Genomic DNA, 13,662 nt, shown 5'->3' on the forward strand with positions numbered 1-13,662 from the left:
ACTTGTAGATTTGTAGGTACATTCTAGTTGCCACAAATGACAGAAACCATACAGCCTATGCTTCTTTGGCTTTGGCTTATATTACTTAATATATTTTGTAAGTTTTTTTTCCTTACAATGGTACAGTATCATTCTTTCTTATATTTTTGTTGTCTTTTCCTTTGGTCCTGTTAGATAGTTTGTATTTGTGAGTGTAAGAAAGGGCACAGAAAAGGTAGAACAGAGGAGAACAAATACAGCAATGATAATTACTTGATACTCTGAGGAAAGTGAACTGTACAGCATGTGACTGGAGACGGGAGGAAAAAAACAGGAAAGAGTCTGATTCTTGTAACCGTTACTCCTATATATATCAACTCTACAACAACAACAATAAATAAATAAAATAAATGAGTAAATGACTGTGAGAGAAGAGATGGGTAGAGGAGGAATGGCTGGAATATTGAAATGAGTACAATGATCAAGATACATTGTGCTCATAAACTGCTTTGTTAAATTTAAACTCCATTTTAAAACTACTTAAAGATAATAAGGAAGCTTAAAAATAAATAATAAATTACAAATATTGAAAAATAAGGGATAAATCAGAATTCTTATATAGGGAGAAAGGGAAAGTAAATGGTGCAAATATTTCAAAAACCGCCTCCAATTTCCTCAAATTTTAAAAACTAAAGTTTCTATATCACCCACTATTTCTACCTGTGTGTATATACATTCAAGAAAAATGACAGCATATATTCACACAAAAATGATACAAGACTGTTCATGGTGATATTATTCTTAACAGTCAAACATAAAAGCAATTCAAATGTGCAGCAAATGATTAATTGTTAAATAGTATTTAAGTAGTTTTAGAATCATAACAAATAAAAGAAAGACCAGACAAATGGAATTACATCAAACTGAAGAGTTTCTGAAGGACAAAGGTCATAGCTAGCAAGATAAATATTAAGTTCACAGAAAAGGAGAAAATTTTCTACCAGTTATGCTGCACAAAATGGCCACACATCTAAAATATCCTTAGAGCTCAAAAAATGAGACTCCTAAAAATAAACCCTCAAAATGACAACACATTTAATAAACAAGCTAAAGGCTTAAAGAGAAACTTCTCAGAAAATGAATTAAGAAGGGCCAACAGACACAAGAAGAGATGCCCAATATCTCTGGCCATAAAAGAAATGAAAATCAAAACTGCATTGTGATTCCACCTTAGTCCAATTACTATGTCCATTATCAAGAAAACTAACAAAAGCAGATAGTATCAAGGATGTGGCCAAAAGGGAACAGTACTACACTCTTAATGACAATGCAAACTTGTTCCACAACTCTGAAAAGCACTATGAAGTTTCTTCTAAAGACTAAACATAGAGCTTCCCAACAATTCCAATAGACTACAAACTGAACTAAAGCTACCAGCACAATCATGCGCATTACAGATTGTTGACTATATTCAAAATATGGAATCAGCTCAGCCCAGATACCTCTCAGTGGATAAATATGTCAGATATGAAGAAAATATGGTAGATACACACAGTGGAAAATTATTCATCTATCAGAATGAATGACATTCATAAGGAAATGAAAGAGTAGGAAAAATTTAGAGTAATTCAAGTAAGCCAGATCCAAAAAAACAAAGATTCTCCCGTCCCGCGGGTTCAGTTATTCGTAAAGCCCGAGGAGGCACCTCCTAAGAGAAGAAAACCAATGGGGGAAAGAGAGGAAGGAGACCAGGCGCATAAAGAAAGACAGAGACAATCTGAGTCGCGTCAAGGTCTCATTTATTAAAAGTAAAGCAGGGTTTATATACCCTGAGTGTAAGGAAGGGAGTATAGAGGGGGGGGGGATGGAGAGTTTTTGTGATAACAAGAACGGGAAATCTCAAGGTTAGGGGTGGGTCAGGTTATTCTTTTGGCCATTGTGCTAACCCAGGCGACACAACCTGCGGTTATTCCGAGAAGTATTTTGTGCAGATGACTCAACCAGGTGCGGTTTGCCCAAGGCTAGAGGGTCTTTGCTTTGTTCCGTTTAACTCCTTGGTCTCTGACAAAAGATTGTGTGTTTTTACTCATTTTACACTGGCTGGTATAAAAAATAACCTGGGACATGTTAAATTATAAAGATCTCTACACATTCACAAAGATAGAAACCAAAGGAGGGTATTGTTAGGAGAAGATCACAAAGGCCTAATAGCTATATGCATTTGATCATATAAAATAATGTTTATCTAAATGAACTACAGGAAATGGAAACAAGATTTCTTTATTTGTGGCTATTTTGTTTTCTTTCCAGTTTATCTTATATGATTATTTATCTGTCTTTGAGAAGGTAAGAGTAGCTCAGAAGTGGAGGGACAATGAGTGGACCAATGCAGCAATGGTATTCATAAGACATTATGTTGAAAAATGAGCTATACTATCTGTAGTTGGGGACAGGAGGGAATAACTGGGAGAGAGTGAGAGAAGGGGTCAACTAGACACCTGTGCTCATCAGTTTTCCGAAAACAACAAAGATAATTTTTATTTTTTAATTTTATTTTCAAGGCAATGTAGATAGGGGTTACAGTTACATATTCAAGGTAGTTACTACATTTATTGTTGAACATTGTTACTTCTCACAAATTTTTATCCCACTTTCCTTGATCCTCAGTCATCCTCCCAAGTAGAAAAGTTCATTTCCAACATATTGTCTTGTGAGTATCACTGTCCCATTAGTTCCCCTTTTGTCCTTTGTCTCACCAATTTGTTGTTTCCCTTTCCTTCCCGAATTCATATAAATGAATTCAAGTATCTATAGGCCATTCTTATTTCTTCATCCGAGAACACTCTAAGTCTTTGGCCCATCTTTTAATTGGATGGTTGTTTCTTTGGAGATTAGTTTTGGAGTGATTCGTTTTTTTTAGCTGTTGATATATTTTAGATATGAGGCCTTTATCTGTTGTATAGCTAGTGAATATCTTCTCCCACTCTGTGGGCTTTCTATTTAGCTTGTTAGCTATGCCCTTTGCCATAAAGAAGTTCTGCAGTTTAATGCAGCCCCATTTGTCCAAACTTTCTTTAAATTGTTGTGTTTCTGGGTCTTAAGTAAGAAAGTTTTGACCTGTGCCAAGGAGACCTAGTGTATCTCCTATTCCTTCTTGTAAAGTTTTCAGTGCATTTGATTTTACTTCCAGGAATTATTCCTGGTACAGGGTGACATAGAAGGATCCAACTTTAGTTTTCTGCAGGTGCTTAACCAGTTCTGCCAGCACAACTTGTTGAAGAGGCTGTTTTTCTTTCATTCTATTTTTTTGGCTCCCTTATGAAAGATTAGGTGGCCATAGGTCTGTGGGTTGATTTCTGGGTCTCCAGTTCTGTTCCATTGGTACTCAGGCCTGTTCTTGTGCCAATACCAAGCTATTTTTGTTACTATATCTCTGTAATAGAGTCTAAAGTTTGGTATTGAAATTCCTCTTTGCTGTTCTTTTTGCTAAGAATTGGTTTTGCTATACGGGGTCTTTTATTATTCCATATGAAATTTTGGATTGTCTCTTCTTTTTCCTTAAAAAATGACATTGGGATATTGATGGGTATTGCATTGAATTTGTACATAGCCCTTGGCAAGATTGCCATCACATTTTTTAACTCTCAATTTTCTTTAGTCTATCCATGGGACTTTAAGCTCCTATAGCTATTTTCACAACTTTCATTTCTGTATGAACTAGATGAAATCATTCAACTAAGTGCAAACCACTGCAAAACAACAAATTGGGAAAAAAACTAGTTTCATTAGAAGCATAACTGCACCCAAACTAGACAAGCTATTTCATTTCAACTGATGCTCAAAACTCCTTCATTATCTTTCTTATTTCATATTGTTTCCTTACTCCATTCACCACAGCTTTTGTCTCAATCTCTCCACTCTCCTACCAGGACACCATAAGGAACTGGTATAGAAGCTGGTCTTACATAAATGGAAGCTATCAAGAGCAAATTTCTTCATCTTCTCACTTTAATTCACAAACTGAGTATCCATTCAATCATTATTTTTCTTTAGCTGTTTGAAGCAAGTATAATTCCTATTCATTCTGTGCTTATCTCTCCATCTTTAAATTGTAACATATTTATTATTCCATCAGTTCCCTCTTTGTCTGCCATTTTCATAATTGCTTTTTTTGCCTACAAGAAGAATATTAAGATTTCTCAATTTTCAAATAAGCACTCTTTGTCATAACTTTTCTAATATTCAATTATCATTCCATTCCTTTATATTCCAAAAAAGTGTGAAAAATAATCATGAAGATAAACAGATCTAATTCCAACCTACGCTGCCTCTGGTCCCATATGAATATATCAAGGATAGCAAAATAAATTTCAATACTTTTCAAGCAGTGGTGTAAGATACTCCATAATTTCATTAACTCTATTAAATACTACCTATGCCTGAATTTGCCTCTTCTTTTAAGTATTATGCCTACCCTGTGAATGACATAGTTTAATATCATTTCTTCTTTCTACAAATCTAGCTAAATCTTATCACTCATATTTTGTGCAGTATTATGCTGTAAAACAACCTCAGTTACCAGTGAGATTCCTTCCTTCTGACATAAGGAAATGCCTCTTTATTTGGAGAAAGCAATATTTGCTAATGCAGAGCATATGACATTCTGACTCACATTACAGAATCATTAGTTTTATCTAATATTTCTTGACTATTAACAGCCAGACACATTGCTGGTATTTCCTCTCTTAACTCTCAAATAACTTTTCAAAATAGATATCACAACAATCTCTGTATTACAAAAGAGAAAATTTAGTTATGTAATTTTTAAAGATCTTGCTCATGGTCATGGTGATTAATAGGAGAGAAGGAATTGTGAACAGCTTATCTCCATAAACTATGCTATTTAAGCAATTTTTTTCTATCTGTACTCAGCTTAAATTAACTCTTAACTGTTTTACTGATTCTTTAGCACGCTTCTTTTTTAGCTGCAAAACTTTTTAGGAACCTCATGTTTAAAGATGAAAATACCAATTTGGGATGCAACTGGGCTGCTTCTTATACCAATTGAGTTTCATAATCAATATTTTCAAGTGATATCAGCATGTATTAATATACCAATCAGAAATGAAGTCACAAGAATAGTTTTAGCTATGTAGGGTAAATATTTTTTTTTTTTGCAATGAGCAAGAGGGTTTTATTCGGGCATGCTCGGGCTCCCAGGTACATGTGACCTCGAGATCCGCAAGGTTCGGGTCAGTGGCTGAGAGCCGCGAACTGTCCTGGGGCTGGTTTTTTATAGGTCCACACACTCCGTTATAATTGGACAAAACATTGCTACCAATTCAAAAACATATTTACAAAGGCAAAATGGTAAGTACAGAAACAAGGTTCAAATATTTTAGAAAGATTTTATTTTAATAGATTAATAAAACTTAATTTATGACCAAAGAGGCTTGTTTAGAAGTTTCCTATACAAGAAAAATGAACTTAAACATAACTAGACTGTGTGAAAACAGCCTTTTATATTTATATGACTCTTTATATTGTGTATGGAAAGCTTGCTCCCATTATTACAACAGACTCTTCTCAGTTTTGCTGGGGTATAAAAATTCTCTAGGAAAATTTCTTACCTTTACTTCAATACCCAGGAAATTGAATTAGTAAGCATACAAATGAATTCATCAATTTACCTTTCAATTCAGTACTGTTTTGGTCTTTCCTCTGAACTTTATTTTAAAATAGTTGCTTAAGGAGTTAAAATATAAACTTCCAAAAGGTCTTTAGTAAGTTGTGGGAAGTAAATTCCCTCAAAATAAATATTGGTAAACCTCCATTCTAGCTAGATTGTAGGTTAAGAACTGATTACCAAGAACACAGAAGCTATTCTTATCCCACATTGTGATGTACCAAACAAATACATATACATTAATTCTTAAGTTAAATTTATATTCCATGCAGTTTCCTGACCCTGAGTTTCTTTCCTGACAATTTATTTTGAATATTCTCATAAAGGAACAAAGATATCTATGTTATTAAATGGATACATAGTATCACTGTATGGATTATTATTTAAATTTAAAATTGGTCATATCAGTAAGATTTCATAAGAAAATTGGAACATATCCCGAAAATAATGTTTATAAGTCCTATTCATTTTCCATATAACAGGCATGAGGAATCAAGTTATCAAGTTCATTTCCAAAATATTGTCTTGTGAATGTCACTGTTACATTGATTCTCCTTTTATCCTTTAGCTCATCATCGTGTTATTCCCCTTCCCCTCCCTAATTAAAATAAACAAACGTATATACAATATATCAGGTATCAAAGCCAGATACAGTAATAGGGGATAAAACATAAGGAGTGGGAGGAAATAAAAGGAAAAAATAATTTCACATAGTACACTAGAAACAGCAACCACAAAGATAGAACTCTGGTTTCCATATCTTGGAGTTCATTTTGCTTAGTTAGCATCATCCTATATGGTCCTATGTGCATGGTTTTTGAGCTATTGTAATCCTCTGCTGGTAAAATACTGGATGCATACTAATAATTACAAATGAGGGAAAGCAGGCAGCCTATGTTTCTTTGGTTCTGTTTTACTTCATTTAATATGAATTTTTCCAAGTCTTTTCATTTCCTTAGGAATGGGCTAATGTCATTCTTTCTGATGGCAGCATAGAATTCCATTGTGTATAAATATCACATCTTCTTGATCCATTCATCTTCTGAGGGTCATCAGGGTTGGTTCCATATCTCAGCCATGGTAAATAATGCTGCAATGAACATGGTTTTGCTAGTAGCTTTAGTATGGCCTTGCTTATGGATGGGTAAATGCCCAGGCATGAGGAATATTTAAAAAATACAAGAGATATTTGATTCATACACAAAGAAGGTTTAATTGGTCATTTTTATCAAACAAAGATACCTTTCTTTAGGGCAATTTCACAACTGAAAAATAATGGAATGCCTCAGCCAGAACTCTTTTTCCTGCCATGGAGGTTAGAGTTGTTAGAACGATGTACTTGGTTAGCAAAGGCATATTTTACTGGTATATTACTAAATAAGAGCATTAAAATTCAAACAGGCTAGACAGATTGAGCTACTTATGTAATTCAACCTGCAAGGGAAACTGTGGTCATAAGCAAGGGAAAAGTTTTGAAAAACCCATATTCACAGATTGAGTGCTATGGTGCAATATTCTTACCCCAGCTTCAAAAGGGAGGATAAATTGGAGTATTACAATACCGAATGATGGAATCCAAAATAACCAAAGCAAAAGAATTGGAGGTATGGTACAAATGATTAGGTGTCTTTTCAGCAAACTTGAAGACCCAAGTTTAAGCATGAGCACAAATATAAAGGTCCAAGCAGGCAGAAAAAATGACCCCATGAGTTTGTAAGCTGGCAGATGTGTGGATGTGGAAACACAGAAAATATTCCTTCAATTTTTACAGTGAAAAGGATATTAGAGAAGAATCATGACCAGAGAGGAAAATTTTGGAACTTAAGGCAACCATAAGATATTGCATGAACAAATAGAAATACATCACGATGATAGGCATATGAAAGACTTAATGAATTTAGTGGTGGATATGTATTTATAATAGTGAGCATCAAAATAGTGGTCTATTTTTCTTGGACCATTTTAACTTAGGAATGAAATCATAAATTTACTAATTCTTTCTAATTCCACATAAATTACATTTAGTGTGGCGAGATTCAGGAGAGTCCCATAACTACAATATCTTTACTACCCTTAAATTCCTGCCTAGTTCATTGAAATATGTAATTTGAATTTCTTAACATTTCTTGATATTTTGCATTTGCATTTTCCTCCACTTCATTTACTTAGTCCTCTTTAAGTTTCTGATAAGTGTCCAAATATCTGGTTACTTCTTATTGCATATTCAAATTTCAGAACACAACAAGAGATATGCACTAGATCAACAACCTAGCAATGAAAATATGTATTATTTAGGACATTTTAGAACTAGTATTGACAAGTTATTACATTTGAATGGCTAGCATTTCATTCTTGAGCTGCAGTTTCAAACTGGGCTACACAATGTGACAACTCAAGATTTTCCCCCAGAGATTCTGATCTAAGCCACTCTTTTTCTTTTCTTTCTTTTTCTTTTTGTGAATTCAAATAGCAAATGTTTGCAGGGATGTGGGGAAAAAGCAAACCTAATTCACGTAGGAATATAAACTAGTACAACCACTCTAGACAGCAGTCTAGAGGTTCCTCAAATACTAAACATAGACGTACTTTATGACCCAGCCTTACCACACTTAGGCATCTACTCTGAACATCATATGCCAATATATAATAAAGTCACCTGCATATTCATATTCACTGCTGCACTAGTCACAATAGCAAAGGTATGGAAGCAGCCCAGATCCCCCATAATAGATGAGTGGATCCCCAAAATTAGGTACCTAACACAATGAAATTTTATACAACCATTGGATAGAATAAAATAATGTCATTTGCAAGGAAATAGATTGAACTAGAACAAACAATGTTAAGTGAAGCAAGCCAATCCCATAAAGATAAATAGCACATGGTCTCTCTAATATATGAAAACTAGTTCTAAAATAAGCTGGGATATGATAAATTATATTATACAGTATTCCAGATGCACACAGTGAGACCAAAGGAGTATAGTTTTAAGAGAGAAAGAGAAAGATGCAATGCCTATGTGCCTCTTCATATTAACATAAAATTATATATATAATTCCAAGATATGGAAACGAGATTTTTCTCCATTTTAAAATTTTTAAATTGTTTATATTTTAATTTTGGTTTCCTCTTTTCCTTACATATGTTGTATTTAAGTGTATATCTTTAGGAGTCTTCGAGAAGGGTACAGAATTCTAAAGAAAAAGGTGAAAAGGGAAGTAGTGTAACTCACTGGACAGTGATGAGAGTAAACTAAGCAAGTCCTGAATGGATACAAGAAGATGGGACTGGGAGAGGGTGAGGGAACAGAAAACACTCTTTGAAAGGAAATGTACTTATTAGCTGACTAATATAATTGTAATCCCTCTGAATATACTTCTATAGTAATAAAAGCAAATTAATTTTTTAAAAAAGAAAATAAAACCAAGAAAGAGGGTGAGACTCTGCGTAGAGTCCTCTTTACTTATAAATAAAAAAGTAACCAAATGTATTTGCCTCCTATTCTCTCATGGAGAATAACTCATAGTTTTAATTTTTACATGCTTATTCATTTGCAGGTTAAGTCCATCTTGATCAGATATTCCATGGGTCTTTCTTCTCTGTTTTTTTTTTCCAAGCACTGGGTCTTATATTTATAAATATAGTAAATAAATGTAACTAAGGAATTTCTTTGGGATGCTGTGGTAGGAAATGGAAAAAGAGACAATAATTAATTTAAAAACATATTTTGAAAGAGGATAAGCACAGTTCAATTAAATTTTAAATAGTGCATACGGAATATGAAAACTTTTGTTATAGTTTTAGTAAGGGAGGAAAGGACAAAAGGAGGAAGGTAGAGATACAGTAGGAGGTTGATTGGAAGATTTTATAAACCTGTATAGAAATGTAATCGTGAAATCCCTTACTACATAAATGATATAAGCTAATAAAAACTAGCATACTTGAAGGGGAACTTTCCCTTTTAGACAGGAGGTAGTAAATATCAGATTTGGCTTATTATGGTATCACAATTCTAGAAGCATAGGCATGAAGATACTTGCATAGACTAGAAATTCACAGCAGTGTGAATTTGTACAGGAGACAATACATCTCCAGAGAGTGTATATTCTCCTGTGTAATGACAAAACATGGACAGATAAGAGCTGGTAGCCGTGGTTCTAAGTTGACTATACTCGAAGACCTTTAAAAATTGCCAAAAGCAATGTTTCAGGTTTTGGTTTTTCCTAGTTTTACTACAGAACCGGAAATTCGTATAGAATAATAGTTACCAAGCTACCTGCTGCAGTAAAGATTTGGTATAAATGAATGTCAGGGGTGAGCAAGTAAGCCAAATTTGGAGAGTAGGAGGCTCTGTGTTTAAGACTACTGGTACAAAGAAGAAAAAAAGCATCCAAGTGTACATGGACACTGTGATATCACAGAGGACATTTCAGAATTTATTTTTGTGAGTCATACCCTTGAGCCAACCCCCACTTCCCCTTTTCTAAAGGTTAATTGGAGACAAGAGTATCAGATCCTTTTGTGCCCTTATCGCCATTTAATCTTAGGAGTCTAGCTACTCTTAAAACTGTGGCACTGTGGCTCAAGAGGTAGATCTCTAGCCTTGAACACAAAGAGGCTCAGGGCCAAGTTCAAGCCCCATGACCCACAAAAAGAAAGAAAGAAAGAAAGAAAGAAAGAAAGAAAGAAAGAAAGAAAGAAAGAAAGAAAGAAAGAAAGAAAGAAAGAAAGAAAGAAAGAAAGAAAGGAAGGAAGGAAGGAAGAAAGAAAGAAAGGAAGAAAGAAAGAAAGAAAAAGAAATGTGAAATATATGAGTACCAGTTATGTAATACAAGAGCTACAGTACAGCTACGGAGAAATCTTGTATTATTTCTCAAGTTTCTTCAATATATTCTGAGATGAGATAAAAATTGATTATATTTAGTGTTTTAATTTATTATTGAGTTCTAATTTTATTACCATTTTTGATGCAATATAGGAAATTATTTGTGTTTGTTTATGTTTATTAATACTTGCTTGATGATGGAAAATATGATTCGTTTCCTGGGGAAAATTTCCTGGTTTATTTTGTTTTGTTCATATAAGTGTGAATGTTATAGCTACTACTTTGAATACTCTGAAGATGTGTGTTAAGTTCATTTGGTCTCTGTTGGTATTATTCTTTGAGTGATTTTGATGATTATTTTCTTACAAGTAAGGGGGTCCTAAATACTCCTATCATCATTTTTTTTTGCCAGTCCTGGGCTTGAGCTCAGGGCCTGAGCACTGTCCTTGAACTTTCTCAATGCTAGAGCTCTACCACTTGAGCCTCAGCACCACTTCCGGCTTTTTTTTCTATGTATGTTGTACCAAGGAATCGAACCCGGGTCTTCGTGCATACTGGGCAAACACTTTAACCACTAGGCCAAACTCCCGGCCCCCTATCATCATTTTTAAATATAGTTTTATAGTGAAAGTGATGTACAGATGTGTGAAAGTTACATATGTAATGTAGTGAGTACATGTCTTATAGAAAATTGTTTACCCTCTCCTTCTATGTTCTCCCACTTTCCCTCACTCCAACCTCCCCTAAAATTGTAAATTTCATTTCCAGCATATTGTCTTGTGAGTATTGCTGCTGCATTGGTTCATTCTTTGTCCTTTGTCTCACCATTTTGTTGTAATCCATTTGAGTTTTCAAAATCCAGTAGTTTGTTTTATCTAATTATGTGTACCAATGTTGTTTGCATATTTTTTCATTCATTTTTCTTGATCAGTTTTCTCATAGGAAATGACCCTTTGTCTTTCCTAATTCAATTTGAAGTCCATTACATATGCACATGTACTAGCTACTCCTTTTTCTTTTCTATGTTACTTTGCTTGCAAGAGTTTTCTCTCCCTTTTCCTCCTAAATCAATGTTTGTTCTATCAGTGAGATGTGAGAAAATAGATGAAAATCACCTTCTCTTAGAACTAGATGGTTAGAAATTTGAAAAGAGCAATAAGATTCTCAAATAATTGGTTTTGCTTATCATTATTTTAATAAATGATATTTTTAGCTATCAAATGAGAAACCCTATATTTCCATTTCCCAACATTTGCCTCATGATTCAGAGTAAATCTAATGGAGTCTTATATCCTAACAACTCATATCATATGGACTCCTTGACTTCCAGTCTCAAAATGCTGTGGGCTCCTGTTGTTCCCATTGCCAAGTACCTTCACCTGATGTTGAATTTGTTGGGAGGAGATAGCTTTGATGTAAGAATCTGAAAGAATAATTTAGTAAGTTATGATTTAGATTAACATTTACTCTTGAAAGATTAAAAAATGAAAGGGAAGTAATTAGATCATTACAGACATTTGTCTCTAAATTCTACCTTAATTGGGTACTCCTTTTACCATTAGGATTAAATATTTGATGACTACAGATTTATAAAGAGTAGCAGAAGAGCTAATTCCTGTGAAAGGGAACCATTTTCTTAAAAAGTCACAATTTGAGCTTTGATTCTTTTTATTGTTTGGGTAATATATAGATGGGTTACAGTTCCATTGGCCAGATAGTGGGTACATTACTTTTTGAATATTGATACCGATTCCCATGCTTTTCTCCCACTTTCCTTCTCTCCAACACCTTACAATCATCTTGTTTTTCCCCTTCCTTCCCTAATTCAATAAATAAATAAATGTATATACAATATACCAGGTACCAAGTCACATACAGTAACAACAGATTTAAGTATTCAGCAGGCCATATTGGCAAAATGTTTCAGTTTAACAGGTCATTTTTCAGGGAAAGTCAGGTTTGTGAGAGCTATAGGAATCCAAATGTTGAATTTTAATTGCAAAAGTCACCAGAAAATTCATCCAGTAATGTATATGGTTCCATATTTGAAGTTATCAGATATGAGTTCTCTCGACGGAAGATATGGAATTAGTGATCCCACACAAGCTTTTACTCCCTCTAAAGTCATAAAAAGAACGAAATTGAAAAAGATAACAAAAGTCGGATCTTATCAGATTATTCCATTAGAAATGTGCACAGAATTTAATTCTAAGGGTAAATGAGAAAATATTGAAACACCACGAATGCAAAGCAAGAATCCAATTCGGAAAGGTCCTCAAGTAGTTCCTGATCCCGTGCCTGCTTAGGATAAGAACAGCCCTGAATTAATGCACCTTCTAGCTGGCAAATATCATATAACCCTTCTATTAATTACAATAAAAATATATGAAAAAAGAACACCCCCCGTTAATCCTGCACTCACTGTTCAAAATGCACGAATCTGTAGGAATATACAGATGATGCATTAATCTTGTTTTCTCTGGTTTTGAGGCTGATTTATTTTAATTCCAATATTTGTGTTTTCACCCCGTTTTTAAAAAGTATTCAGGACAGGGTGTCTGAAAAATAAAATTGTAAACACATAATTTCTTTTCTTTCTCTCTTTCTCTCTCTCCCTTTCATTCTCCCTTTCATTCTCCCTTTCATTCTTCCTTTCTTTTCTTTCTTTCTTTCTTTCTTTCTTTCTTTCTTTCTTTCTTTCTTTCTTTCCTTCTTTCTTTTCTTCCTCTTTCTTCCTTCCTTCCTTCCTTCCTTCCTTCCTTCCTTCCTTCCTTCCTTTCTTCTTTCTTTCTTTCTTTCTTTCTTTCTTTCTTTCTTTCTTTCTTTCCTTCCTTCCTTTCTTCCTTTCTGGTTGTGGGCCTTGAACTCAGGGCCAGAGCACTGCTACTGAATCTCCTTTTGCTTTAGGCTGGTGCTTTACCACTTCAGCCAAAGTGCCATTTTTCTGCTTTTACTGAGTAGTTTATTGGAAATAAAAGTGTCAGAGACTTTCTTGCTGGTGCTCTATTTGACAGATGATCCTCAGATCTCCTGAGTAGATAGGACTAGAGGTGTGAGCTACTAGCTCGCAGCTAAAAACATTTTTTGAAATGATTAGATTACATGAGTTTGGATAAGCAGTTTTTTTTACTCTTTCTCTGTAGCATTTTCTGTTGTTTCTGTGGTACTGAGA

Source organism: Megascapheus bottae, chromosome X (genome assembly GCF_031878675.1).
Source record: "Megascapheus bottae isolate mThoBot1 chromosome X, mThoBot2.hap1, whole genome shotgun sequence".
NCBI lineage: Eukaryota > Metazoa > Chordata > Mammalia > Rodentia > Geomyidae > Megascapheus > Megascapheus bottae.